The following is a 27,794-nucleotide window of genomic DNA, read 5'->3' on the forward strand; positions in this document are numbered from 1 at the left end:
ACTCTCTTGATGTCTAGAATGTTGCCTGTTCTATCTCTAATTTCCAGTGCTTCCAGTTCTCCATTGGTATTGGTGTTCAAAAAATGTATTAGCTTGTTAGCTTGCTCAGGCATCTGTCCCAATATGGCTCTTGTATTCTGAATCTCCACTTGGGCCACTCTTATCAAATCAATCTGCTCATAAATGGTTTGGATAGACCTCCACACATCACTAAGGGATTGAGTGATGTTGGTCCAACAAATTCCCCTGATTTCTGCTAGACGTTTATGCAGAGAGAGATCTTTTTCTAATGCTCTTACCTTGTTCTCCAATGCTTTGATCTCCCTTTTTTTCTCTACCACATTCATCTTGGATTTATCATAACTCTGTTCAACTTTTGCCAATTTTTCTTTGACCTGCTTCAGCTCTGATACTTGGAGTTTCAATTCCTCCATGGCTTTTATTAATTTCTCTGTAGTCGTAACTGTACTACTGCCTGGTGTTGTTGTTGCTGTGATGACCTCTGTTGTTGATGTCGGGATAGTGGGAGGCAATGCTGTTATAACTGTGGAGGGGGTGGTAGTGACTGTTGGAGCTACTTCAGGTGGCTGGGAGGCCGACTCTTCCTACTTTTCTTGTAGTGCTTTCTCCAATGCCTGCTCTGTCTCACTCAATCTCTCATTCAGTCTCATGAGCAGGTCCATCATGTCCTCTTCTGATTTCTGTTGTACAACATCTGTTGTCTATGGATGCATAGAAGGAGGAATTTTGAGCTGTTTTCTGAGGGCAGCAATGTCCTCTTCTTTCTTCTTCATTGGTGCCTTTATCCCTTTGGCATCTTTGGGATCATGTCCTAGTTCAATGATGATGTCTTCCAAAGATTTGATCCTGTTGTCCTTTGCTAGAGAAGAAGCTTTCTCTAAATCCAACTGAGCAGAGGTATTATTCAAGGAGTTTTGTAATTTATGAGCTAACATTGCTTTATCAGCTAGTGCGGAGTATACCATTTCTCTAGTCTATTTATGCAGCTCAATCTGGTCTACTGGATGAATGTCTCTGGCCAAGACCTCCAGATTTGTCCTGATGTAGTCAGCTGCTGATTGTGGTTGCTGCACCTTGGGCTTAAAATAGCTCATGATCATTTTTCCCTCCTTTACGTCATATGCTGACATCAATCTTAGCTGTTTTGTGGGGGGCATCTTAAGATATTGATTGTAAATATGCAGCCACAGTGGATCATTTCTAGCCTTTATCTTTGTGAATGTTCTTTTGATGTCAGAGGTCTACTTACTTGGTGGCCTAGTGGATGAAACTTCCACAGTATGTTGCCTTTCTAGCTCTTGCCTATGTGAGCTAGTTGATGTCTCTATCACTGGGGAGGTCTATTAGCTGGCTATCCTCTCACCTCTTAGACTTTCTATTATTTCTTCAATGATTTCCTCTTCAGATAGAGGATCTAATCTTTTCCTCTTTGCACCTGGCTGTTCTGCAGGTCCACTGATGGGTGTGGCCTCTTCTTTGTCTCTTTTCTTTCCTTTTTCCTCATTTAGAGGAGTCTGTAATGCAGGAATCTTTGCTGATTTGGTCTGGACTAGAGGAATTTGCCCCTGCTGATAAGTCATTGCTTGCTGCTCTGTGCCTGCTACTTCCTTGCCCTTAGAAAACCCTATAACTGGTGCACTGGTTTTCTGTACAGGTTGCTGTGAAGTTCCAGTAGATGATGTACCCACTCCAGTTTACTGCGGCAACTTGAAAGATATGTTATGAAACCAGCTCAAGAAAATATAGAAAAGATATATCAACGCCTTAGAATTCAACCTCTTCGAGGGGGAAACCTCCTTTACATTACATAAATGAACAATTCTTCGATGATTCAAATGAAAAAACATCCTTTCTATATATAGGAGTCCAAGGAGTCACAATATAATCCAGCCGACCTAACAATAATAATATAAAGCCACAAAAATAACAATAGAGGGATTCTATGGGGCACAGTAATAACAATATGGGGGCAATAGGGGCACAACAATATTAATAAGGGGTATAACTACAATAGTAATGGGGTAATCACTAGTATTATGGGGACCCAACATGCCCCTCTCCTTCAAAAAAGTGTTGTCCTCAACGCTTGAGTAGTTCTGGATAATTCTGCATAAAATTCTGATCCTCCCATGTGGAATCTTCAGCGGATAAGTTCTTCCACTTGATAAGATACTCTGAAATTGATCAATTTCGTAGCTGTCGAGTTCTTGTTTCTATGACTGCTTCCAGTTCCAATATAATTTTTCCTTCCTCGTCAAGTTCTGACAATATTGTTTGAACTGGGAGCTTGTCACCTATAACCTTATTTAAACATGAAACATGGAAAACTGGGTGCAATCGAGAAGCTGTAGGAAGCTCCAATTTGTATGCCATAGTACCAATCTTTTGCAACACCTTGTATGGACCATAATACTTTGGTGATAATTTATTATCCTTCTTAGCTTGCTTGAGGGACATTTGCTTATATGGTTGTAGTCGTAGGAATACCTAATCACCTACATCAAAACTTCTTTCACTGCGATGTTGATCTGCCTGTTGTTTCATTCTATTCTGTGCCAACACGAGGTTATCCTTTAAGAGTTGGAGGACTTGTTGTTGATGTTCAATGTGATGTTCCATAGCCTGAACCTTAGAATTTTCTCTTAAATATGATGTGATGGATGGTGGTTGATACCCATAAAGTGCCATAACAGGGTCATTTTTGTTGTTGTATGGAAGGAAGTGTTATACCACCATTCAGCCAGAGGCAACCATTTGACCCATTGTGTTTATTTATCAGATACAAAGCAACGAAGATATCCTTCCAAACATTTGTTTACTATCTCAGTTTGCCCATCAGATTGAGGATGATAAGATGAGCTATGAGCTAACTGAGTACCAAGACAAGAAAATAATTATGTCCAAAAATTTCCAGTGAAAATGGGATCTCTGTCACTTACAATAATCTTTGGGTTTCCATGTAGCTTTTGAATTGTTTCCATAAATGCAGTAGAAATTGTATTGGCTTTAAATGGATGTGATAATGCACAAAAGTGTGCATACTTGGTAAGTCTGTCAACTACCACCATGATGACACTCTTTCCCTCAGACTTAGGTAAACCTGTGATAAAATCCATTGAAACCTCTCCCAACGTTGGCTTGGAATGGATAAAGGTTGTAATAGACCTGGTGTCTTAATTGTTTCAACTTTATTTTGTTGGAAAACCAAACATTCCGCCACAAACTTTTGAATATCTGATTTAAGGCCATCCCAAAAAAATTCCTTCTTAACCCTGTGGTAAGTTTTTAAAAATCCTGAGTGCCCTCCTAAGGGAGAAGTGCGCAATTCCATAAGAATCTTTTGTTCTAGCTGGGAATTCTTACAGAGGTATAAGCGATCTTTGTACCATAACAAATCATTTTTCCATCTAAATGCATCAGATGTACTGGAATCTTGTTGTAACTTTCGAATAAGTGCCCACACTTCTTCGTCATTCTTCCAGTCCTCCCTTGCTTCATTTATCCAATCTGGTTGGATAATAGAAATGGCACTCAACAATGCTTCCACATCCTCATCCTTTCTTGAGAGTGCATCTACCACCACATTTTGCTTCGCTTTTTTGTAGATGATTTCAAAGTCATAACCCAACGTCTTTGTGACCCACTTTTGTTGCTCTTCAGAGGATAATCTTTGTTCTAAAAAGTATTTAAGGCTATCATGATCCGTTTTTACCTTGAAGTGTCTTCCCATTAGGTAGGGTCGCCATTTCTTAAGTGCATGGAGTATTGCCAACATTTCCTTCTCATAAATAGCCTTGCTTAAAAACTTTCCCTTGATTGGACGACTTTCAAAAGCAATGGGTCTTTCATCTTGCATTAGAACAGCACCAATTCCATTTCCTGAAGCATCACATTCCACAATAAAGGTTTTTGTGAAGTCCGGTGTAGCTAAGACCGGTGCTTGGCACATTGCCTCTTTAAGATGTTCAAAGGCCTTTGTTGCTTCCGGAGTCCATGAAAATGCATCTTTCTTCAATAATGTTGTTAGAGGTGCTGCTATTCTCCCATAATTCTTAACAAACTTACGATAATAACCTGTCAACCCGAGAAATCCTCGCAGATGCTTTATGTGGGGATTTTCCATTCCTTAATGGCTTTAATTTTGCTAGGGTCTACCTTAACTCCTTCATGAGATACAATATGACCCAGATATTCCACCTCCTGGACTCCAAAGAAACATTTGGATCTTTTTGCATATAATTGTTTCTCCTCCAATACTTGTAGCACCCTGTCAACATGTTCAACATGATACTTCCAAGACTTGCTGTAGATTAGTATATCATCAAAAAATACTAACACAAATTTTCTAAGGAATGGTTTGAAAATTTAATTCATCAAACCTTGAAATGTTGAAGGTGCATTGGTAAGGCCAAAAGGCATGACCAAAAATTCATAATGACCCTCATGAGTTCTAAATGTTTTTTTCAGAATGTCTTCAATCTTCATTCTGATTTGATGATATCCTGAACGAAGATCCAACTTGGTGAAGTAAATTTATCCATGCAATTCATCCAGTAATTCATCAACGATAGGAATGGGGAACTTATCTTTAATAGTGAGCTTTTTGAGCTCCCTATAATCCGGACACATGTGCCATGATCTGTCCTTCTTGTGCATTAATACTACTGGAGCAGAGAAAGAACTTTGACTCGATTGAATTATACCATCCTCTAGCATTTCTGCAACCATATGTTCAATTTCACTCTTTTGGACATAGGGATATCTGTACGGCCTGATGTTTGGAGGAACACTTCCTGGAATCAGATGAATAGCATGATCATGATCACGCATAGGTGGGAGAGCTTTGGGAGTCTCAAATACCTTGGAATGATTGTCCAAGACTTTTTGGAGATCTGGAGAAATAGACGATTCCAATGTGGAAACATCTAGCGAACATAATTGTGCAATTACACCTCTTTGCTCCTTTTTTAGAAGCTTTGTCCTATCATTAGAGATGATTATCTTTCCTGGTTTCCTTGCAATACCCCTTAATTCAACTTCCTTTCCTTCCGAATAAAATTTGATGAAAAGTTCTTGAAAATTAAAAGCTATTGTACCCAAGAATTGTAGCCATTGGACTCCTAGTACAACATCAACACCTCCCATTGGAATGGAAAGCATTGGGCTAGTCAATACATATTCTCCCATGGATAGCTTGATATTATGGCACTTTCCAGAGCACTTTATTGTTCCTCCATTTGCAATCATCACTTGACACTCTGGTGTTGGATATAGGAAGTAATTCAATTCTTTTGCTACCTTACAATGAATAAAATTGTGGGTGCTTCCTGAATCAATCAACACTATTACCTTTTTCTTCTTGATTTGTCCTTATATATTGATGGTTTGAGGAGTGGTAATTCCCGCCAATGCATTACAAGATATGGTCGGATTTATTTGTTCTTCATATAGGCTTTGTTCCTGGAGTATATCCTCTTCTTTTGACCTTTCTTGCTCCTTTTCTTCTTCCTCTTCACAATCTATGTAGAATAATTTCTTCTCAGCACACTTATGACCTTTAGTGTATTTGCTATCACAACTGTAACAAAGCCTTTTTGCTCTTTTTTCTTCCAATTGTTGTGGTGTCAACCTTATAGGTTGTAGAAGACTAGGGGCAACAACACTTCCGTCTTTATAGTTGTGAGTGGTATGCTTCCTGGTTGCCATAATTTTGCTTTCCATTTTTCTTGCTAACCTGAATACCTTCTCTAATGAATCAGGTTCCCAAAGGCGAACATCATGTTGGATATAATCCTTTAAAGACCCTATGAACACATCAATCCTATGCTCCTCTGGAATATCTTTTACCCTTATGTTCAATTTTTGGAACTCCTCAATGTGTTCCATTATTGAACCCTTTTGTTTGAGACTTATCAATTGGCTAAAAAAAGTGTTGCTTTTTGTATCCTCATAATGTGCTATCAATTCTTCTGTAAAAATTGCCCAAGTGATAAATTGTTTACGAGAGCAAAGCCATTGATACCATACAAACTGATTTGGTTCCAAATATAAAGTTGCCATACGTACCTTTTGTGTGTTTTGCACATTATTGAGATCAAAGAATTGCTCCATCTGTAATATCCATGTTGTGGGATCCTTGCCATCAAACTTCCTCATATCGATTTTTGGAATATGGTGGGTCTTCGATCCAACATTAGAGTCTATGGAATATTGATTAACATTTCTTTTGTTCTCATCATGAGTTTCCTTTACTACCGTTTCACCATTAGTGACCCTTTCTTGTAGCAACTTCTTCAATTCTTCCATGTCTGTCTTCAAATCTATCTTCAAATCGTCCATATTAGCTTCTACGCCTTTCTTTAAACCATCCATCTTAGCTTCTACATATTTCTTTAAACCATCCATCTTAGATTCCATTCCTTTTTGTGCAAGTGACACTTGTTGCACTTGGTCTCGTAATTTTGCTATATCATGTTGCATTTCTTCCTCTTCTTCATAAGTCATGCTAGAGATTTCAGGTTTCTTACTAGGTGTTTGCATTTTCTTTCCTCGGGGCATCAATTACCGATAATAATGCTTTACTATGCCCTTTGAATTCCTTCAAACCAAGCTTACGCAAAAATTTAAAAAAAACTACATACCTTTTTTCACTTTGTAGAAGCCTGATATTGTATCTGATGTATCTCTGTAATTTCGAATCATCCAGTTTTGAAATTATGACTTGTAGTAGCCTTCTATATCCCCTTTCCAATGCCACTAGTCTGATCCAAATTGGATTCTCCAAGAAAGAGTTATGCACAATCTCCCGCAGTGACCTGATTGTAGACTAGTTCAGTAGAGCGAACTTGTATGAAGTGCCACGAGTCACTGTTTCAACCTTTTACTCTAAAAAATATATAAAATAAAACTAATGTCCATCCTCTTTCTGTACCTTCTTGTAAAATTTCAATCCGATGCTCAGAAAGAAAGTTATGACGATTTTCCACAGGTCACCTGTTTGGAATGTAATTTAGGAGTCTGCAAAAAGACCAACTTCCTCAGATCATATCTCCGCAAATATAGCGCGAAAAGCTCTGAAATTTGTACCCGAGGTTCAACGCGATTTCTTCTCAAATGGGTTTTTTTTGAAACTTCTGAAACATCACAGAAAAAAAGTTATAGCGAAAATGCCACGATCACCTGTTTGGAGCAGCGAAACCCTAGAATCCAAAGCTCTGATACCAAATGTTATGAAACCAACTCAAGAAAAGATAGAAAAGATAGATCAACGCCTTAGAATTCAGCCTCTTCAAGGAGGAAACCTCCTTTACATTACATAAATGAACAATTCTTCTATGATTCAAATGAAAAAACCTCCTTTCTATATATAGGAGTCCAAGGAGTCACAATATAATCCAGTCGACCTAACAATAATAATATAAAGCCACAAAAATAACAATGGAGGGATTCTATGGGGCACAGTAATAACAATATGGGGGAAATAGAGGCACAACAATATTAATAAGGGGTATAACTACAATAGTAATGGGGTAATCACTAGTATTATGGGGACCCAACAAGATACCTGTCCAAAAGAGTCCAGGTCAAGGGTCTTTTCTAAATCTTTCATAGCTTGTTCCATCATTTCTTGTTGAGTAAGTTCTTCTATCAATGTACCCTCTACCCACTCATCCTGATTAGAAAATTGCTCTATTTTAGGGATTCTAAAATGTTTATAGGCCAATAGCCTATTTCTTACTTTTCTATAACTTATAAAGCCATTTGGATCATATGGTAGCCACCAGAAACGTTTCTTCAATTTAAGGTCTTCCCCTAATATCCTATCAGCATCTTCCCATGCCTCCCTCTTGTTAATGATAAATGGGCTAATTGGATTCTTATTCTCAGCTGAGCCTTTTTCTTTACATTGCAAAAGTGAGTTAAATATGCATTGATAAGTTGCCTAAAATACTCTAGTGCAAATAGTCTCATGGGCACATATTTGGGCAGCTTATAAGGGCACAGTTCACAGCCATAAATTCTGATCTCAGTGTGATTCTGGTAGAGGTACCAGTCACCTATTCTGTAGTTTTTGTAGAGCTGTAAAATCTTCTTTATATCCCCAGAGAGGCTAGGAGGAGGAGCTCCTATCAATAAAGTGGAGGCTGGATGTATAAACCAGTCAATGAATTCACAATAGCTATAAAGGGATTCACAAACATTGTGGAAGAATGAGGTCCAAAAGATCACAAACCTCCTCTCTCCTTTGGAATACAATTTCCTGATGGGAAATGAAAAATTGTCTGGCTGATAATATAGCATAAGGTGATATATGAATGAGGTGTACTTGAAGACTCCTTCTCTGTCCAGACTTATGAATTGCTCATTGATTTTATTGGCAATGAAAGAGGAATAATCATATTTGACAGTAGGGGGCTGTCCTAGAGTAAACATTGACAACATAACAAAGATGGTCTCATCAACAAATTCACTGGTTTTGAATCCCAATATAAAGGATAACATGTCAAGAATAAGCATGCCAGTTTCAGTAAACCAGGCATGTACATAGGGAGGTGGGCCTTGGGGCTGGCAATATGGTTTCATGAATAATCTAGCAATCCGGGTTATTTCTAAACTGGGTAATTGAGAGCCTTTCTCAAGCAAAAATCCCATGGAAAGAGGAGCAAGGGGCTGAGCTAGATGGAAATGTAACATCTCATTGATAGATTCAGCAGTTATGTAAAAGAGAATAGTTTGTGATGGAATCATAACTTCTTTACTGATAGGGTCATAGTTTGCACAATAATGGTGGATAATATCTGGGAACACATTGACTGAGGGAAGGTAATACCTGGGGAGATTAGATTCCCATATTCCAAGGATATCAGAGTTGTTGAGATGACTATTTCTAATTCTGCAAAATGCCTGGAGATGGTTCATATCACCAAATAACTCTTTAATTTGAAAATCTCTATCAGCCAAGGGTAACCAATCCTAGTCTTTGTGACGTGCATTGAGGGGCGCGACATTGAGGGCCACAGGGGCTTCCATGTTCAGTTCTCTGTTTTTTTAAACTGGAGGTGGCTTTTGTAGGAAAATGGGTAAATAACAGTGGTTCTGGTGTCTTGGTATGGCAACTGTGGACTGCTTTCAGCTTGAATTTAGCTCTTTTTGGTGAAATTCACAGAGAAAAAATGAAATTGCAGGTTCGGGAAGTGAAAATGGGGTAAATACCTATTTTTTAGAGGCGAACAGTGGAATTTGCAGGTTGATCGATGAGTTGCGGAGCAGGATGGTGGACTTTTCTTGGTCGGGTGGCGGACTGGATGCTTCTACAGTTTGACGGAAAAAATGAATGAAAATGGGTGAAAATGACATTTTATCAACCTTTTAACCAAAATTGGCTTTCGTGGGGCTTTTTGGTGCTTTTTGGTCGGATGATGTCATCGGGATGTGACGTTTTGTCGTGACGTGGGGGTACGGGATGCTGACTCGGCAGTGACATGCTGGTGACATTAGCGAGTGGGGTCAGTGGGAGGGCGGTAAGCGATATTGGCCCGCACCGCTCATTAGTGAGAGTGGTTTGGGGCAGGGAGGCAGCGAGCACGGCGGGATGGTGACGCGTGTCCCCGGTACGGCGACAATACCGCCGACCCCCTGGGAGTTAAACTTTGGTGGCAGAGGAGCTTGCGATACGATCGCGGGCCGTTGAATGAGCGGGCCCGGACCTGATGGCTGGCGGTCAATGGAGCTGGTGGAGGGTTACGGTAACAATGATTTAAACAAACTTCGGGGTGATTATTATTGGTTCGCAGGGAACTTACATTAGGTTATTAATTAAGCGAATGTTAACTAATCCCGAGGTCGCATAGATAGGGTTATTTACAAGGTTTCGGATAAACCTTGAATCCCTTGTAAAACATTGACATATGGCTATAGTTTAGCCGGGGGCGGGAATAATAAAATTTGGGGTTTTGGTTATATATATAATACGGGTAGGGGAACGAATATAGGGAATTACTAAGTAATGTTAAAGGGTTAGTATGAGAGATATGTTTGAAAAAGAGCACTAAGTTATAGAGTCTAAGAACTTAGGCTTAGGGAAATGAAAAGGGTTTTACACCAGAAATGTGGCTTCTTTGCCTAAAGTAAGAATGTGGTTTTACTTAGGCTTTTTCATGAAATGATATGGAGTAAGTTAGTGATATTAAGCAGATCTTAATATCCTTAGGGGAAATTAGTAAATGATTTGGAGAAAGGATGAAGGGAAGTTAGTCATGCCTCACTTGATTTGTAACAAAACAATTGCCATGGTACTTATGATAATAATAAAGTGAACATCTTTGAGAGAAAAAATTAATCATAAGCATGCTTCTGCAACACCAAAACTGCCTACCCAGCCTATTATACGTAACATTTTTTATTTTTCTTCCATGGGTGCACTTGAACTGGAAAACCCTCATTCTCTTCTTTTCTTTTTGCTGCAATCCTATCTAGATCTACCCTTATCACATCCAAGGGCTCAGGTTTAACAGTTGAGCTCCTTTGCTTCTCTACCTAACTATTTATCTGCCAAGATTGAACAGTTTGGACAGATTTCATTCTCTATCTCTAAAATAGAAAATTGAAATATGAACTGGCCAGGATTAAACTGTTTGGCCACTCATCAACTGTGGCAACAGTTGACAAACTGCACACCATCAGATTATTGCAAAAACAGAATAGTAGTGGCATTTTGAACTAGCACACTTTCCTGGTCCTTTTTCCTTTGGGGTTCATTTCTTTCATTTTTTCTTTTGACCATTTCATTCTTTTTACCCTTTGATCTTTCTTTGAGGGCATACCTTCTTTACCTTTTTTAATTTTTTGATTTTTTCAAAATATGGAAACCTTTGTAGCAAGGAAAGGATGAACATATTAGGGATTTTAACCAGTCAATTATGAAATATGACACCTATTGGTATAGGAGCATAACACTGGCTCCACTTGGGGATGGCTTTTCCTAGTGAAAAGTCAAGAACAGCAGGTCAGATGGCCTTCTACACAACTCTTGCTGCACTTTGAAATCTTTCTTTGCTGTAAGTAAACAAAACTGTACAAAGGACCATGTAAAATATACACATCTCTCATAAGCTTTTTCAAATAATTGCACCTCTGCTTTGCATAGTTTGTCTGAATGTTTGTTCTTATATTTTCATCTCCCAAGTCTCTTCCTACAATTTTTGATAAACTAAAAAATGAGGCAAAACACAAAAGTGGTAAAATTCCCTAACTGTTCCTCAAAACCTTTTACACATTCCCTCCTATTCTTATTACTGTAATAAACTACAGAAACTGAACATCCTTGTGTACAAGTTAGAGTCCTGATATATCAAAAAACTAGATCAACATAGTGTTTCAGCATCCAACCATTGACTGGTCCTTCTTCTACTTTTGTACCATCTAGGCTTTTCAAAAAGTAGGTATTGTTTCCTTGTGAGGCCTGAATAATAAAAGGTCCTTTCCATAGGAAGTCAGACTTCCCATGTTTTCATTTATCTTCTCTTCTGAAGTCCCACTTCAAAACTTTTTCACCTATGTAAAAATCTTCTGCCTTAGTCCTCTTATCAAATATCTTCTTGAGTTTTTCTTGTAATATTGGGGATCTTTGATATACTTCTTCCCTAGTCTATTGCAAGTGGATGGTCTGATTAATTATTCTCTAAATGTCATTTGGTTCTACCTGAGCCTCTTGCAGTAATTTCATTACAGGGACACCTAAGGACGAAGGAAATATAGCCTCCATACCATAGACAAGCTCATAGGGACTAGTTCCAATGGATCTCTTGGTAGTTAACCTGTCTGCCCATAATGCATTTATAAGTTTTTTATGCCAGTTTTTCTGGTTTCCTTCCAACACTTTCTTAATAATGTTGATCAGGCTTTTATTGGATGACTCAACTAGACCATTACCTTGAGGGTAATAGGTTGTGGAGTGGCCTAGAGTGATATGGTGTTTGTGACAGAAACTGATCATTCTCTCGGATTTGAAAGCAGCAGCATTGTCAGTTATAATCTTTTCAGGATAGCCAAATCTGGACAGGATGTTAGTTTCTAAAAATTGTATGATCACTGAATCATTGGCTTATCTACAAGGGATGGCTTCTATCCACTTGGTGAAATAGTCTGTAGTGGTCAGGATCCATTTATGTTGGCCATAATAGTGAAGATGAATTTCCCCAATAAAATCTAAACCCCATTGTTGGAATGGTCTTTTAGTGGAAATTGGTCTAAGGGGTAGAAGTAAAAGTTTCCTCTTGCCTTCAAAAATTTGACATTTATGGCAAGCAGTGACGAACTTTTTGACATCAGCAAACAATGTGGGCTAGTAAAATCCAACCCTTAGGATTTTATCAGCAGTTGATTTCCAGTACAAATGTCCACCACAGTCCCCTGCATGAAATTCTTTGAGTACCTTATCAGCTTCATCTTTTATTAGACAATTTAATAGAACACCTTCATGATTTTTCCAAAAGAGAGCACCATCTAAAATACAAAACTTTGAAGCTTTCATTTTCAAAAACCTTTTCTTTGTTCTGGATAACCCTGGAGGAGCCTGCAGGTTTAATAATACATAACATATATCAGCATACCAAGGTGATTCTAGGAAGGCTTGGCTGATTTGTGGAGTCACCATCTCCTGTTCATTATCCAGTTCATTGATATCCAGGGCTTGACAATTAGTTTCATTCATGAGTTTAGCCAATCCCTGTCCTTTTATAAGCTTTGTAGGTTTTATTTCAATATCATACTCTAATATAGTAGCAATCCATTTACCTCTCTTTCCTTCAATCCCTTCTTGGGTTAGGGTATCTTTGACAACAGCATTTGGTACATAGGCTATTATATGAGAGTATAATATGTAGACTCTGAAGTCTTTGATGGCTTTCACAAGTGCATAAGCCTGTTTTTCCATGATTGGGTATTTTAGTGGTGCATCCCTCAATGCTTTACTAAAGAAGGCTATAGGTTTTTCACATCCTTGATCATCTTTCTGTAGTAAAACAACAGCAATAATGTATTCTAATGCAAATGAGAAGATTATGAAGTCTCTATCAAATTTTGGGCTTGTAAGGACTGATGTTTTGGTCAAAGCCATTTTGATTTCTTCAAATGCCTGTTTGGCTTCTATCGTTCATTTAACCTTGGAGTCTTTTTTCAACATGTTATTTAGCAATCTAATTAATTCAGCCAGATTGGGTATGAATCTTCTTAAAAAATTAATTTTCCCTAGGAAAGCTTGAAGTTCTTTGATATTTCTGGGATGGGGAATTTGTGAAATGGCCTCTATTCTATCAGGATCAATTTTGATGCCGTCTTTTGAGATAATGTGACCTAACAGTTTGCCCTCTTCTAAACCAAACAAGGATTTTTTAGGATTTAAGGAAATACCATACTTTCTGCATGTTAAAAATACTTGTCTTAGATGATCTAAATGTTGCTGATCTAATTTGGAGAGCACAGTGAGATCATCCAGGTATATGACTAGGAAATCATGAATTTCTTTAGCAAAAGCTATGTCCATTGCACGCTGGAAGGTTGCCCCTACATTCTTGAGTCCAAATGGCATTTTCACATATTTGAAAGCTCCCCATGGGGTTGTAAAAGCAGTCTTTTCCTAATCATCAGGATGAACTAAAATCTGGTTGAAGCCTGAAAACCCATCCAGCAGTGAAATTCTAGAGGCACCTACTACCCTTTGTAAAATGTGGTCCATCTTAGGTAAGGGGTAGTGATCTTTCAAAGAAACTTTATTCATATTTCTTAAATCAACACACAATCTAATTTCTCCTGTTTTCTTCCTAGTGGGCATTAGATTAGAGACCCATTCTGAAAATCTAATAGGTGCAATTATCCCAACTTCATAAATTCTTTTGAGTTCTTTTTCAATTAAAGGAAGTAGTACATGGTTCACCCTTCTGAGTTTTTGCTTCAAAGGTTTTTGATTTTCTTTTAGGGGTATTGTATGTTGGATCACAGAAGTATCATAGGATTTGAGATCCTCATAGCTCCAGGCAAAAACATCCTAGAATTCCTTGAACAGTTCAACATATTTAAGCTTTTGGTCAGGAGGCAAAGTTTTGGACAATTTTATCATCTTCAGATTTTGTTCAATTCCTATGTTACAGTCCTCAATGTCTGCGTTTAGAGGCTGCATTTTGGGTCTCTATGGCGGTGAGGTCAGCGTGCAGGGTCAGCGGGAGGGCGATAAGCGGTGTTGCCCTGCACCGCTCATCGGCCAGAGTGGTTTGGGGCGGGGAGCCAGCAAGCACGGCGGGATGGCGACGCGTGTCCCCAGAACGGCGGCAATATCGCCAGCCCCTCGGGAGTTAAAATTCGGCGGTGGAGGGGCTTGCGATACGATCTGTTATGAAACCATCTCAAGAAAAGATAGAAAAGATAGATCAACACCTTAGAATTCAGCCTCTTTGAGGGGGCAACCTCCTTTACATTACATAAATGAACAATTCTTGGATGATTCAAATGACAAAACCTCCTTTCTATATATAGGAGTCTAAGGAGTCACAGTATAATCCAGCCGACCTAACAATAATAATATAAATCCACAAAAATAACAATAGAGGGATTCTATGGGGCACAACAATATTAATAAGGGGTATAACTACAATAGTAATGGGGTAATCACTAGTATTATAGGGACCCAACATGCCCCTCTCCTTCAAAAAAGTGTTGTCCTCAATGCTTCAGTAGTTCTGGAAACTTCTGCATAAAATTCTCATCCTCCCATGTAAAATCTTCAGCGGATAAGTTCTTCCACTTGATAAGATACTCTGAAATTGATCGATTTTGTAGCTATCGAGTTCTTGTTTCTGTGACTGCTTCGGGTTCCAATATAATTTTTCCTTCCTCGTCAAGTTCTGGCAATATTGTTTGAACTGGGAGCTTGTCACCTATAACCTTCTTTAAACATGAAACATGGAAAACTGGGTGCAATCGAGAAGCTGCAGGAAGCTCCAATTTGTATGCCATAGTACCAATCTTTTGCAACACCTTGTATGGACCATAATACTTTGGTGATAATTTATTATCCTTCTTAGCTTGCTTGAGGGACATTTTCTTATATGGTTGTAGCCATAGGAATACCCAATCACCTACATCAAAACTTCTTTCACTGCGATGTTGATCTGCCTGTTGTTTCATTCTATTCTGTGCCAACACGAGGTTATCCTTTAAGAGTTGGAGGACTTGTTTTTGATATTCGATGTGATGTTCCACTGCTTGAACCTTAGAATTTTCTCTTAAATATGATGTGATGGATGGTGGTTGATACCCATAAAGTGCCATAAATGGGGTCATTTTTGTTGCTGTATGGAAGGAAGTGTTATACCACCATTCAGCCAGAGGCAACCATTTGACCCATTTTGTCTGTTTATCAGATACAAAGCAACGAAGATATCCTTCCAAACATTTGTTTACTATCTCAGTTTTCCCATCAGATTGAGGATGATAAGATGAGCTATGAGCTAACTGAGTACCAAGACAAGAAAATAATTCTGTCCAAAAATTTCCAGTAAAAATGGGATCTCTGTCACTTACAATAATCTTTGGGTTTCCATGTAGCTTTTGAATTGTTTCCATAAATGCAGTAGAAATTGTACTGGCTTTAAATGGATGTGATAATGCACAAAAGTGTGCATACTTGGTAAGTCTGTCAACTACCACCATGATGACACTCTTTCCCTCAGACTTGGGTAAACCTGTGATAAAATCCATTGAAACCTCATCCCAATGTTGGCTTGGAATGGATAAAGGTTGTAATAGACTCGGTGTCTTAATTGTTTCAACTTTATTTTGTTGGCAAACCAAACATTCCGCCACAAACTTTTGAATATTTGATTTAAGGCCATCCCAAAAAAATTCCTTCTTAAGCCTGTGGTAAGTTTTTAAAAATCCTGAGTGCCCTCCTAAGGGAGAAGTGTGCAATTCCATAAGAATCTTTTGTTTTAGCTGGGAATTCTTACAGAGGTATAAGCGATCTTTGTACCATAACAAATCATTTTGCCAGCTAAATGTATCAGACGTATTGGAATCTTGTTGTAACTTTCGAATAAGTGCCCACACTTCTTCGTCATTCTTCCATTCCTCCCTTGCTTCGTTTATCCAATCTGGTTGGATAATAGAAATGGCGCACAACAATGCTTCCACATCCTCATCCTTTCTTGAGAGTGCATCTGCCACCACATTTTGCTTCCCGTTTTTGTAGATGATTTCAAAGTCATAACCCAACATCTTTGTGACCCACTTTTGTTGCTCTTCAGAGGATAATCTTTGTTCTAAAAAGTATTTAAGGCTATCATGATCCGTTTTTACCTTGAAGTGTCTTCCCATTAGGTAGGGTCACCATTTCTTAAGTGCATTGAGTATTGCCAACATTTCCTTCTCATAAATAGCTTTGCTTAAAAACTTTCCCTTGATTGGACGACTTTCAAAAGCAATGGGTCTTTCATCTTGCATTAGAACAGCACCAATTCCATTTCCTGAAGCATCACATTCCACAATAAAGGTTTTTTGAAGTCCGGTGTAGCTAAGACCGGTGCTTGGCACATTGCCTCTTTAAGATGTTCAAAGGCCTTTGTTGCTTCCGGAGTCCATGAAAATGCATCTTTCTTCAATAATGTTGTTAGAGGTGCTGCTATTCTCCCATAATTCTTAACAAACTTGCGATAATACCCTTTCAACCCGAGAAATCCTCGCAGATGCTTTATGGATGTGGGGATTTTCCATTCCTTAATGGCTTTAATTTTGCTAGGGTCTACCTTAACTCCTTCATGAGATACAATATGACCCAGATATTCCACCTCCTGGACTCCAAAGAAACATTTGGATCTTTTTGCATATAATTGTTTCTCCTCCAATAGTTGTAGCACCCTATCAACATGTTCAACATGATCCTTCCAAGACTTGTTGTAGATTAGTATATCATCAAAAAATACTAAAACAAATTTTCTAAGGAATGGTTTGAAAATTGAATTCATCAAACCTTGAAATGTTGAAGGTGCATTGGTAAGGCCAAAAGGCATGACCAAAAATTCATAATGACCCTCATGATTTCTAAATGTTGTTTTAGGAATGTCTTCAGTCTTCATTCTGATTTGATGATATCCTGAACGAAGATCCAACTTGGTGAAGTAAATTGATCCATGCAATTCATCCAGTAATTCATCAATGATAGGAATGGGGAAATTATCTTTAATAGTGAGCTTGTTGAGCTCCCTATAATCTGGACACATGCGCCATGATCCATCCTTCTTGTGCACCAATACTACTGGAGCAGAGAAATAACTTTGACTCAGTTGAATTATACCAGCCTCTAGCATTTCTGCAACCATACGTTCAATTTCACTCTTTTGGACATAGGGATATCTGTACGGCCTGATGTTTGGAGGAACACTTCCTGGAATCAGATGAATAGCATGATCATGATCACGCATAGGTGGGAGACCTTTGGGAGTCTCAAATACCTTGGAATGATTGTCCATGACTTTTTGGAGATCTGGAGAAATAGATGATTCCAATGTGGAAACATCTAGCGAACATAATTGTGCAATTACACCTCTTTGCTCCTTTTTTAGAAGCTTTGTCATACCATTAGAGCTGATTATCTTTCCTGGTTTCCCTGCAATACCCCTTAATTCAACTTCCTTTCCTTCCGTAGAAAATTTGATGAAAATTTCTTGAAAATTAAAAGCTATTGTACCCAAGGATTGTAGCCATTGGACTCCTAGTACAACATCAACACCTCCCATTGGAATGGAAAGCATTGGGCTAGTCAATACATATTCTCCCATGGATAGCTTGATATTATGGCACTTTCCAGAGAAATTTATTGTTCCTCCATTTGCAATCATCACTTGACACTCTGGTGTTGGATATAGGAAGCAATTCAATTCTTTTGCTACCTTACAATGAATAAAATTGTGGGTGCTTCCTGAATCAATCAACACTATTACCTTTTTCTTCTTGATTTGTCCTTATATATTGATGGTTTGAGGAGTGGTAATTCCCACCAATGCATTACAAGATATGGTCGGATTTATTTGTTCTTCATCTAGGCTTTGTTCCTGGAGTATATCCTCTTCTTTTGACCTTTCTTGCTCCTTTTCTTCTTCCTCTTCACAATCTATGTAGAATAATTTCTTCTCAGCACACTTATGACCTTTAGTGTATTTGCTATCACAACTGTAACAAAGCCCTTTTGCTCTTTTTTCTTCCAATTGTTGTGGTGTCAACCTTATAGGTTGTAGAAGACTAGGGGCAACAACACTTCCGTCTTTATAGTTGTGAGTGGTATGCTTCCTGGTTACCATAATTTTGCTTTCCATTTTTCTTGCTTACTTGAATGCCTTCTCTAATGAATCAGGTTCCCAAAGGCGAACATCATGTTGGATATTATCCTTTAAAGACCCTATGAACACATCAATCCTATGCTCCTCTGGAATATCTTTTACCCTTATGTTCAATTTTTGGAATTCCTCAATGTGCTCCATTATTGAACCCTTTTGTTTGAGACTTATCAATTGGCTAAAAAAAGTGTTTCTTTTTGTATCCTCATAATGTGATATCAATTCTTCTGTAAAAATTGCCCAAGTGATAAATTGTTTACGAGAGCAAAGCCATTGATACCATACAAACTGATTTGGTTCCAAATATAAAGTTGCCATACGTACCTTTTGTGTGTTTTGCACATTATTGAGATCGAAGAATTGCTCCATCTGTAATATCCATGTGGCAGGATCCTTGCCATCAAACTTCCTCATATCGATTTTTGGAATATGGTGGGTCTTCGATCCAACATTAGAGTCTATGGAATCATGATTAACATTTCTTTTGTTCACATCATGAGTTTCCTTTACAACCTTTTCACCATTAGTAAGTATTTCTTGTAGAAAATTTGTCAAATCTGTCTTCAAATCTGCCATGTTTGTCTTCAAATTTGTCTTCAAATCTGCCATGTCTCTCTTCAAATCTGTCTTTGAATCATCCATCTTAGCTTCCATGCCCTTTATCTTAGATTCCATGCCATTTATCTTAGATTCCACACCATTTATCTTAGCTTCCGTTAGCTTTTGTGAGCGTGACATTTGTTGCACTTGTTCTTGTAATTTTGATATATCATGTAACATTTCTTCCTCTTCTTCATGAGTCATGCTAGAGCTTTCAGGTTTCTTACCAGGTGTTTGCATTTTCTTTCCTCAGGGCATCAGTTATCGATAATAATGCTTTACTATGCCCTTTAAATTCCTTCGAACCAAGCTTACGCAAAAAAAAAAAAAAAAAACTACACACCTTTTTCTCTTTGTAGAAGCCAGATATTGAATCTGATGTATCTCTGTAATTTCAGATCCTCCAGTTCTGAAATTGCGACTTGTAGTAACCTTCTACGTCCTCTTTCCAATGCCACAAGTCTGACCCAAATTGGATTCTCCAAGGAAGAGTTATGTGAAATCTCCCAAAGTGACTTGATTATAGACTAGTTCAGTAGAGCGAACTTGTACGACGTGCCACGAGTCACTGTTTCGACCTTTGGATCTAAAAAATTCATACAAGAAACTATAGTCCATCCTCTTTCTATGCATTCTTATGAAATTTCAATCCAATCCCCAGAGGGAAAGTTATGACAATTTTCCCCAGGTCACCTGTTTGGAATGTAATTCAGGAGTCTGCAAAAAGACCAACTTCCTCATATCATATCTCCGCACATGTAGTGCAAAAATCTCTGAAATTTGGACCTGAGGTTCAGCGCGATTTCTTCTCAAATGGGTTTTTTTGCAACTTCTGAAACATCGCAGAAAAAAAGTTATAGAAAAAATGCCACGATGACCTGTTTGGAGCAGCGAAACCCTAGAATCCAAAGCTCTGATACCAAATGTTATGAAACCAGCTCAAGAAAAGATAGAAAAAATAAATCAACGCCTTAGAATTCAGCCTCTTCGAGGGGGCAACCTCCTTTACATTACATAAATGAACAATTCTTGGATGATTCAAATGACAAAACCTCCTTTCTATATATAGGAGTCTAAGGAGTCACAATATAATCCAGCCAACCTAACAATAATAATATAAAGCCACAAAAATAACAATAGAGGGATTCTATGGGGCACAGTAATAACAATATGGGGGCAATAGGGGCACAACAATATTAATAAGGGGTATAACTTCAATAGTAATGGTGTAATCACTAGTATTATAGGGACCCAACACGATCACGGGCCGTTGGATGAGCGGGCCCGGATCTTATGGCTGGCGCTCAATGGAGCTGGCGGAGGGTTACGACGCGGGGCCCATATAATTTAAACAAACTTCAGGGTGATTATTATTGGTTCGCAGGGCGCTTACATTAGGTTATTAATTAAGCGAATGTTAATTAATCCCGAGGTCGCACAGATAGGGTTATTTACAAGGTTTCGGATAAACCTTGAATCCCCTGTAAAACATTGACATATGGCTATAGTTTAGCCGGAGGCAGGAATAATAAAATTTAGGGTTTTGGCTATATATATAATACGGGTAGGGGAACGAATATAGGGAATTACTAAGTAATGTTAAAGGGTTAGTATGAGAGATATGTTTGAAAAAGAGCACTGAGTTATAGAGTCTAAAAACTTAGGCTTAGGGAAATGAAAAGGGTTTTACACCAGAAATGTGGCTTCTTTGCCTAAAGTAAGAATGTGGTTTTACTCGGGCTTTTTCATGAAATGAGATGGAGTAAGTTAGTGATATTAGGTAGATCTTAATATCCTTGGGGGGAATTAGTAAATGATTTGGAGAAAGGATGAAGGGAAGTTAGTCATGCTTCACTTGATTTGTAACAAAACAATTGCCATGGTACTTATGATAATAATAAGGTGAACATCTTTGAGAGAAAAAATTAATCATAGGCATGCTTCTGCAACACCAAAACTGCCTACCCAGCCTATTATACCTAACATTTTTTGTTCTTCTTCCATGGGTGCACTTGAACTGGCAAACCCTCATTCTCTTCTTTTCTTTTTGCTGCAATCCTATCTAGATCTACCCTTATCACATCCAAGGGCTCAAGTTTAATAGTTGAGCTCCTTTGCTTCTCTACCTATCTATTTATCTGCCAATATTGAACAGTTTGGACAGATTTCATTCTCTATCTCTAAAACAGGAAATTGAAAGATGAACTGGCCAGGATTAAACTATTAGGTCACTCATCAACTGTGGCAACAGTTGACAAACTGCACACCAACAGATTATTGCAAAAACATAATAGTAGTGGAATTTTGAACTAGCACACTTTCTTGGTCTGTTTTCCTTTGGGGTTCAATTCTTTTATTTTTTCTTTTGACCATTTCATTCTTCTTACCCTTTGATCTTTCTTTGAGGGCATACCCTCTTTATCTTTTTTAATTTTTTGATTTTTTCAAAATATGGAAACCTTTGCAGCAAGGAAAGGATGAACATATTAGGGATTTTAACCAGTCAATCATTAAATATGACACCTATTGGTGTAGGAGCATAACATATGGAACAATAAATAACTTTACCATTGTGTTTGAGCTTGATAAATAAGGTTTAGATTTGAGGGATCATATTTCCCTTGATTACTTTCAAGGACCTAAGGTGCATCCATGATGTCTAAGATTTCATAATTGCACACATATTCAACTCAAATGCCAATGACTCCCTAGAAAGGGCTCATGCTATGGTTTCTAGGTGTTGCTCCTATTGTTTGAGCTCAAGAAGGTTCTATTAGGGAATAAGTCCATTGTTCTCCCAAACCATGTTTATATTTCTTACCACACATTTCTAGATGAATAAACCTTTTCATGGAATTTTTATCCCCCTAAGAAACTAAAGACCCCCCATAAAGTTCTTCTGTTTTGGTTCTGGGAATTGTGTAAGGATATTGAGCATGAGAATATTGAATAAGATCCTAAGGCATTTGTTGTTTATTTGATAATGGCAAGGTCCCAAAGCCCATTCATGGTCCCATGTGGTGCTTCGAGCATTTATCCATGGGCTCAAACTTAAGAAGCTATGTTTAGGGCCTAAGATTATTGTTTCACTTTCCCAACCATTATGAAGTGCCTGAAACTATTATTTCCATATTTAAACCATGGTTGATATGTATTGGATCACTATATAATTTATCTTCCATATATATTATTTCATAGTGGAAAAATTGGAGGAATCATCTTACAAGAGCACTTTTATTAGTGGGACATAGTTTACAGAATTAAGTTCTAAAACATTCCACTTTGAGGACTTAAATGGCATTATTTCAAAAAAAAACTTTCCTGTGTAAGCACATGATCTCATGAAATTATTCTACACTCAGGTAATGATCCATATTGGATCATCATATTTTTTTTCATTTATCTCAATACTTTCAGAGTGGAGAAGTGGAGGAATCAACTCACTGGACCATTTTTATCGGCAAGACCTAGTTTGGAAAAATGGGGTTTGAAACCTTTTAGGAGGATTTCAGGGAGTTAAAAGTTGTTTTTTTCCGGGGTAAAATTTTTCCGCTTTAATGCATCACATTTTTTTCCCTATTCTAAAAAAATATACCTTTCCAACATCATAAGAATCACCTCAATTGAATTTTGTATGCAAATGTTATGCCACATGGAAGTTGACCTTCCTATTTTGGCCACCATTATTTGAGAGGATGCCACATTAGTCCCCATTATGCATGGAAAGAGGGCTAGCCACATGATCATGATGAAGAAGACTCTAAAAGATTCCATATTTTAACTCTGGTTAAGGGTTTATGATTCAAACATAACTACTAGTAGGCTATTGGGCTGTGTTATAGTTGAACCACTAGGAGGAAAAGGGGTTCCATTCATTTCAAGTGCATTTTGTTCCATAGATTATAAGAGTAGTCAAGAGGATAGGGAGAGAGCACACAGAGAGGATTTGTGCATTGTATTAGATCACAGGCCACATGCCTTAGTTCTTTACACTCACAACCATTTTCTATTCAAAGAAAGAGAGAAGAGCAACCTCACCTTCCAGTTGGGTTTTATTTTGAGATGATTTCTGAGGTTATATCTGGGTCAAATCATGATTTGTTAGTTTATTTTTCTTTATTCTCTACATAATTTTTAATCTGAATCCATACATAAGAAACAATAATATATAAATCCAAAAAGCTAAAGAGGAAGAAACCCTAATAGTGTAGATTTTGAATTTTTAAAGTATAATTTATCAAATATGTTGTGAAAAATTGTCAATTGGAATATCCACGAAATTTGATGGATCATATTGGTATCAAAGAAAGTTTCATTCAGAATATTTTGGAGAAAATCCAAAAGGTCATAAAACCCTAGTCATGGCCAACGAATTTGTGAATAACCCTTGTGATATTATAAAGGAGAGGTTTTTGTGGTTGGAAGAACAAGTTACAAATATAAGCCATAAAGTGAATCTTCTCATTTTGGCCCTATGTAATAAGCTTGGACCATTTAGAGAAGATTGGGGTTCTAGCATAAAGGATCAATAAGAAGGGAGATTAGGAGATCAGGATGAAACATAGAATGAGAAAACTATAGGTTTTGACCCTGTATAGAAATTAACTACAAATGAATTCTTAAAACAGAAAAATAAACAATGGTGAGAACATACAAAATATACACAAATATTTTCTCCTAGAACCCAAATCGGGAAAACCATATTGAATTTTCATTATATTCCTTTCAATGTTATAATACATTACATACATGTCGAAGCATTCATAAACCCCAATCCATTAACCCCGAATTAGAGCATAATTGTATTTCCCTTGATCGGATCTACAAAATACCATGGGAAAAAACCATCATGCCCAAAACCATGCCCAAAACCATGGGTAGGTCTGCTCACCTTCCTTGGGTCCACATAAAAAAATTTCTTAGGGCGCTACCTCAGACCCCGTGCAGGGGGGCTACCCCCCCCCCTGTCGCGCCCGATACAATGTAATAGTGCCTGGAGCTAGTCATGGAAATAATATAACACATACCAAAAATTCTCCTAAGTGTTGTTTTCTTTCCACATAGGGGGGCACAGGAGTGCACAAACATTGGTCATCAGTTGAAATGCCCATTATTTCTCTACATTAAAAAAACTTCTCAGTTCTCACAAAATTTGTTAATGCATTTGCAACATTCTTCAAAGTGACCACCTTTACCAGCAACACCCTTTTGTCTTCAACCATATATCTCACAAAGTGATATTGAACATCAATGTGCTTTGTATTCGAATGATAAGCAGGTTTCTTTGCCAAGAAAATTGCACTTTGGTTGTCACAGTTTGTCCTTATAGCTTGTTGTAACAACTCCATACTTGAACACAATCTCTACAACCAAAATGATAAGCAGGTTTCTTTGTCAATAAAATTGCACTTTGGCTGTCACAATCCGTCCTTATAGCTTGTTGTACCAACTCGATAGTTGAACACAATCTCTACAACTAAAATTATTCCTTTTTTGCATGAGTGGCTACCATGTATTCAACCTATGTAGTTGAAATTTCCACTATAGACTGTCTCTTTCTCATCCAACTAACTACTCCTTCCCCAGTTTTGACATAAACCTACTCAATACTCTCATTTCATGCAAAAATCATGGTTTGGTATAGACCATTGCATGCATTAGGCTACCAACTACACTTTCATATGGAACACGGGACATGTCTTCTTCCTCTTCCTATGCCTTGGGACATTGTTCAACAAATAAATTTGCACCTACATGAATAGGAACCTTCACTATTTCACTATCCTGCATATTAAACCTCTACAATATCATCTCGACACACTTCCTATGGTTTAACCAGGGATTCCTATTTGCCCTATCTAGTTCAATTTCTGATGAGTGTCGGTATCGCAGCAAGGATGTTGCAACTCCTGGGCTACCAGCTTTACTTATCAACCCAGGGTTTGTACAAACTTGGAGGTGACAGTGCTATATGCACAAGTAAAAGTGAAGGTCCTACCTGTTGTCATTGTTCATCTGGCGAGAGACCCCAGGGGTTCCAAGCCAGACTTCTATAGAGTCAGAAGAAGCTTGATTCTTTGATGGAAGAAGAGAAAATATATTCTAAGAGAGCTACTCTACTGCAATAATGAGGAAAACAACATGTAATGCTAAATTGTACCATATCCTAATTAACCATTTAAACAGATATGCTAAGAAGAATTGCTAAATCAAAACTAACCTAATGTTGCTATCTAAGTTACAGAAGTAAAGAGCATCAAACCATACTAATGTGTGATCAAGAAAACTAAACTAAATCTGTTTTCAGTTTTTTGGTAAAATCAAGCATGCAATTTAATTATTCTTGTGGATGTGGCAGGTGGATGGAAGGTGGTTGAGGATGGCTAAAAGGCTTATGGAGTGATTGGATGGGGTGGAAGGGTCCTAGGAGGATTTTTATGACTTCCTAGAGGTTCTCAATCAGTTCGGCCTCAAAACAGGTCGTTTCAGGAAAACCTATAGGATGTACTAGAAACCTACACGATGATCCTGTAGGAATTACAAGAAACCTATAGGATACAATTGAGATCTAATTATGAGGTGTTGGAAGTGTTGGGAAGCTGGGAAAAGAGGTGTGATGAGTGGGATAGGGTGTTAGAAGGTCTAGGAACACTCAGGAGTCAATATCCAAGAGAAGAGATGGCTAGATTCACTCAATGTGTCTAGGGGAATTTCAATGAAAAAGGACAAAAAACTAGTGAGGGTGATGGTGGAACAAGAGATGGTTAAGGTTGATGAGGTGGAAGATGGATGCTGGTGATGAAGTCTAGACCTCCTCCTGAAGTACCTGCAGTGCTTAAAACATGTGTGTCTTTCAAGAACTAGGCAACAAGATACATCTTCATAAACTAGAAAAGCATGAATCAATTGCCCATATTATGCATGAAGAAAGTGCTAAAGGAAATGAGAACATGAGTGAGATATTATTGAAAAAATAGAGTAATGGAAAAAGATGATAATGAGATGAACCAAATGTTGATTTAATACAACAAACTCCAAAGCTCATGCAAGAACTAGAAATCTGTGTTTTTGGGGCTACTGAAGGGTCTCTTCCTCAAGTCATGGTCCCAGAGGGAGGAAGTGAGGCCGAGGCACCTGCTGACAACCTTGTGGTGATCCTTTTTCTCCTTGCTAACCTGCTAACTAAAAGAAGGCACAAATGGAAGCAAACTAACATACAACCAATCTAATCTACACTGTTGTAATGGAAATGTAGCTACTTAAGCAAATGAACAATCAAACTATGAATCTATGCTAACATACATGTACAATAAAGAGGAGCCTTGGCTACTAGGGTTGGTCCCTAACCCAAGAACTTCATCCCTCTGAGTTAACTCAGTGTTGGTTCAAAACAAAATTCATTCTTATTATCAAAACAATGGATTACATCAAAAACTGTCACAAGTCTTGCAGCTCGAAAATAGAGTAGAGTTTTACAATCCAAAATCTGAATCCTACTGAGGTCCTAGGCCTCTCTACTTATACATCTGAAGTCTCCAATGACTTCCTTAAAATTAGGGAGGCTCAGCTCCCAAACTCGAGATAAACTGGTGCTTTGTCCTTCACTTGCTCGACTGCCTTCTAGTCCTCATGATTTGGTTGTTTGCACTTCGAGCTGATGGAGGAATATTTGAATGGAGGGGTAGTAAATGAGGAGGATTTACCTCCTATAATTCCTCTCCCTTGTCCCATTCGAGTTTTGACCAAGGTATTTGCCAAAATTCCTTGCTTTTATCCTTTAATCCTACATTAAATGCACATTAGACCACAAAGCAAAATATCCAACTCTAACTCATCTCATAAACAAAATATAATCAAAAGTATGGAATAAGTTGTGAGAATAGTTGGTTTGACTAGGCTAGGAGGTGAATTAAGGCCCATATAATTACCCAATGATGAGGCTCATCATCGTCCCCCTATTGAAAGTGTTTCTCATCCTCTGAGAATCTTAGTCAATTTCCGTGTCATTCATGGCTCTGGTAGCCTCTCTGACATCCCATGCCTTTGCTGTGGTATCCTCTTCTTGTTCATAGAAGCCTACTTTCTTTCCTACTTCTTCCCACTGCCTCTTTTCCTCTTCTTCTTTTTTTCCTTCTAGCATCCCTAGGAGTAGTGGTGGACTGATTTTTAGGCCTATCCAATTGACCTTCAATGTTTGCATTGATTGCTTATACATAGGTGTCCTGTTGAGTGCCTCTCTCAACCTTTGAGGGAGTGATATTCCCTGATCTTCAAGCTGTGTGGCAGTGTGTTACATCTCCTTAGGCAGACATGTATAATATCATCTCCTAGAAACCTAAACATATCCTCAAAATGTGAAATTGCTTGCTCTTGGGCAGCAAGATATCTAGGTGCTAGTTGAGGATCATTTGCAATCAAATTATGGGTGCTGATTATGGCCATGGGATTTGATTTTTCAACTCTAATGAAGAGAGGTTCATTTTTCTCTCTGGTCAATATTCTTTTCATCTCTGCAACCCTTGACTACTCATGGTTCATCCATGATGCCAAAGCCATTAATTGTAGATCTCCTAGCTTGGCATTAGGATCCCAAACATTCATGTTTGTGAGTGCCATGTTGTGCAAATAAAACTCAGCCATGTTGGCCCTATCCTCTAGTGTACTTTGATCACAAAGATCAATAAACTACCTATAGTCCTGAAATGGCATGGTGCCCCTTTGTGCTAGTGTTTTAATCTGAAACTATAGCCACTGTTCTTTGAGGTAAAGAGCATAGGATTTAACTAGCAT

This window comes from Pinus tabuliformis, chromosome 6 (assembly GCF_031772625.1).
Source record: "Pinus tabuliformis cultivar Carrire ecotype Pingquan chromosome 6, CPIR1, whole genome shotgun sequence".
NCBI lineage: Eukaryota > Viridiplantae > Streptophyta > Pinopsida > Pinales > Pinaceae > Pinus > Pinus tabuliformis.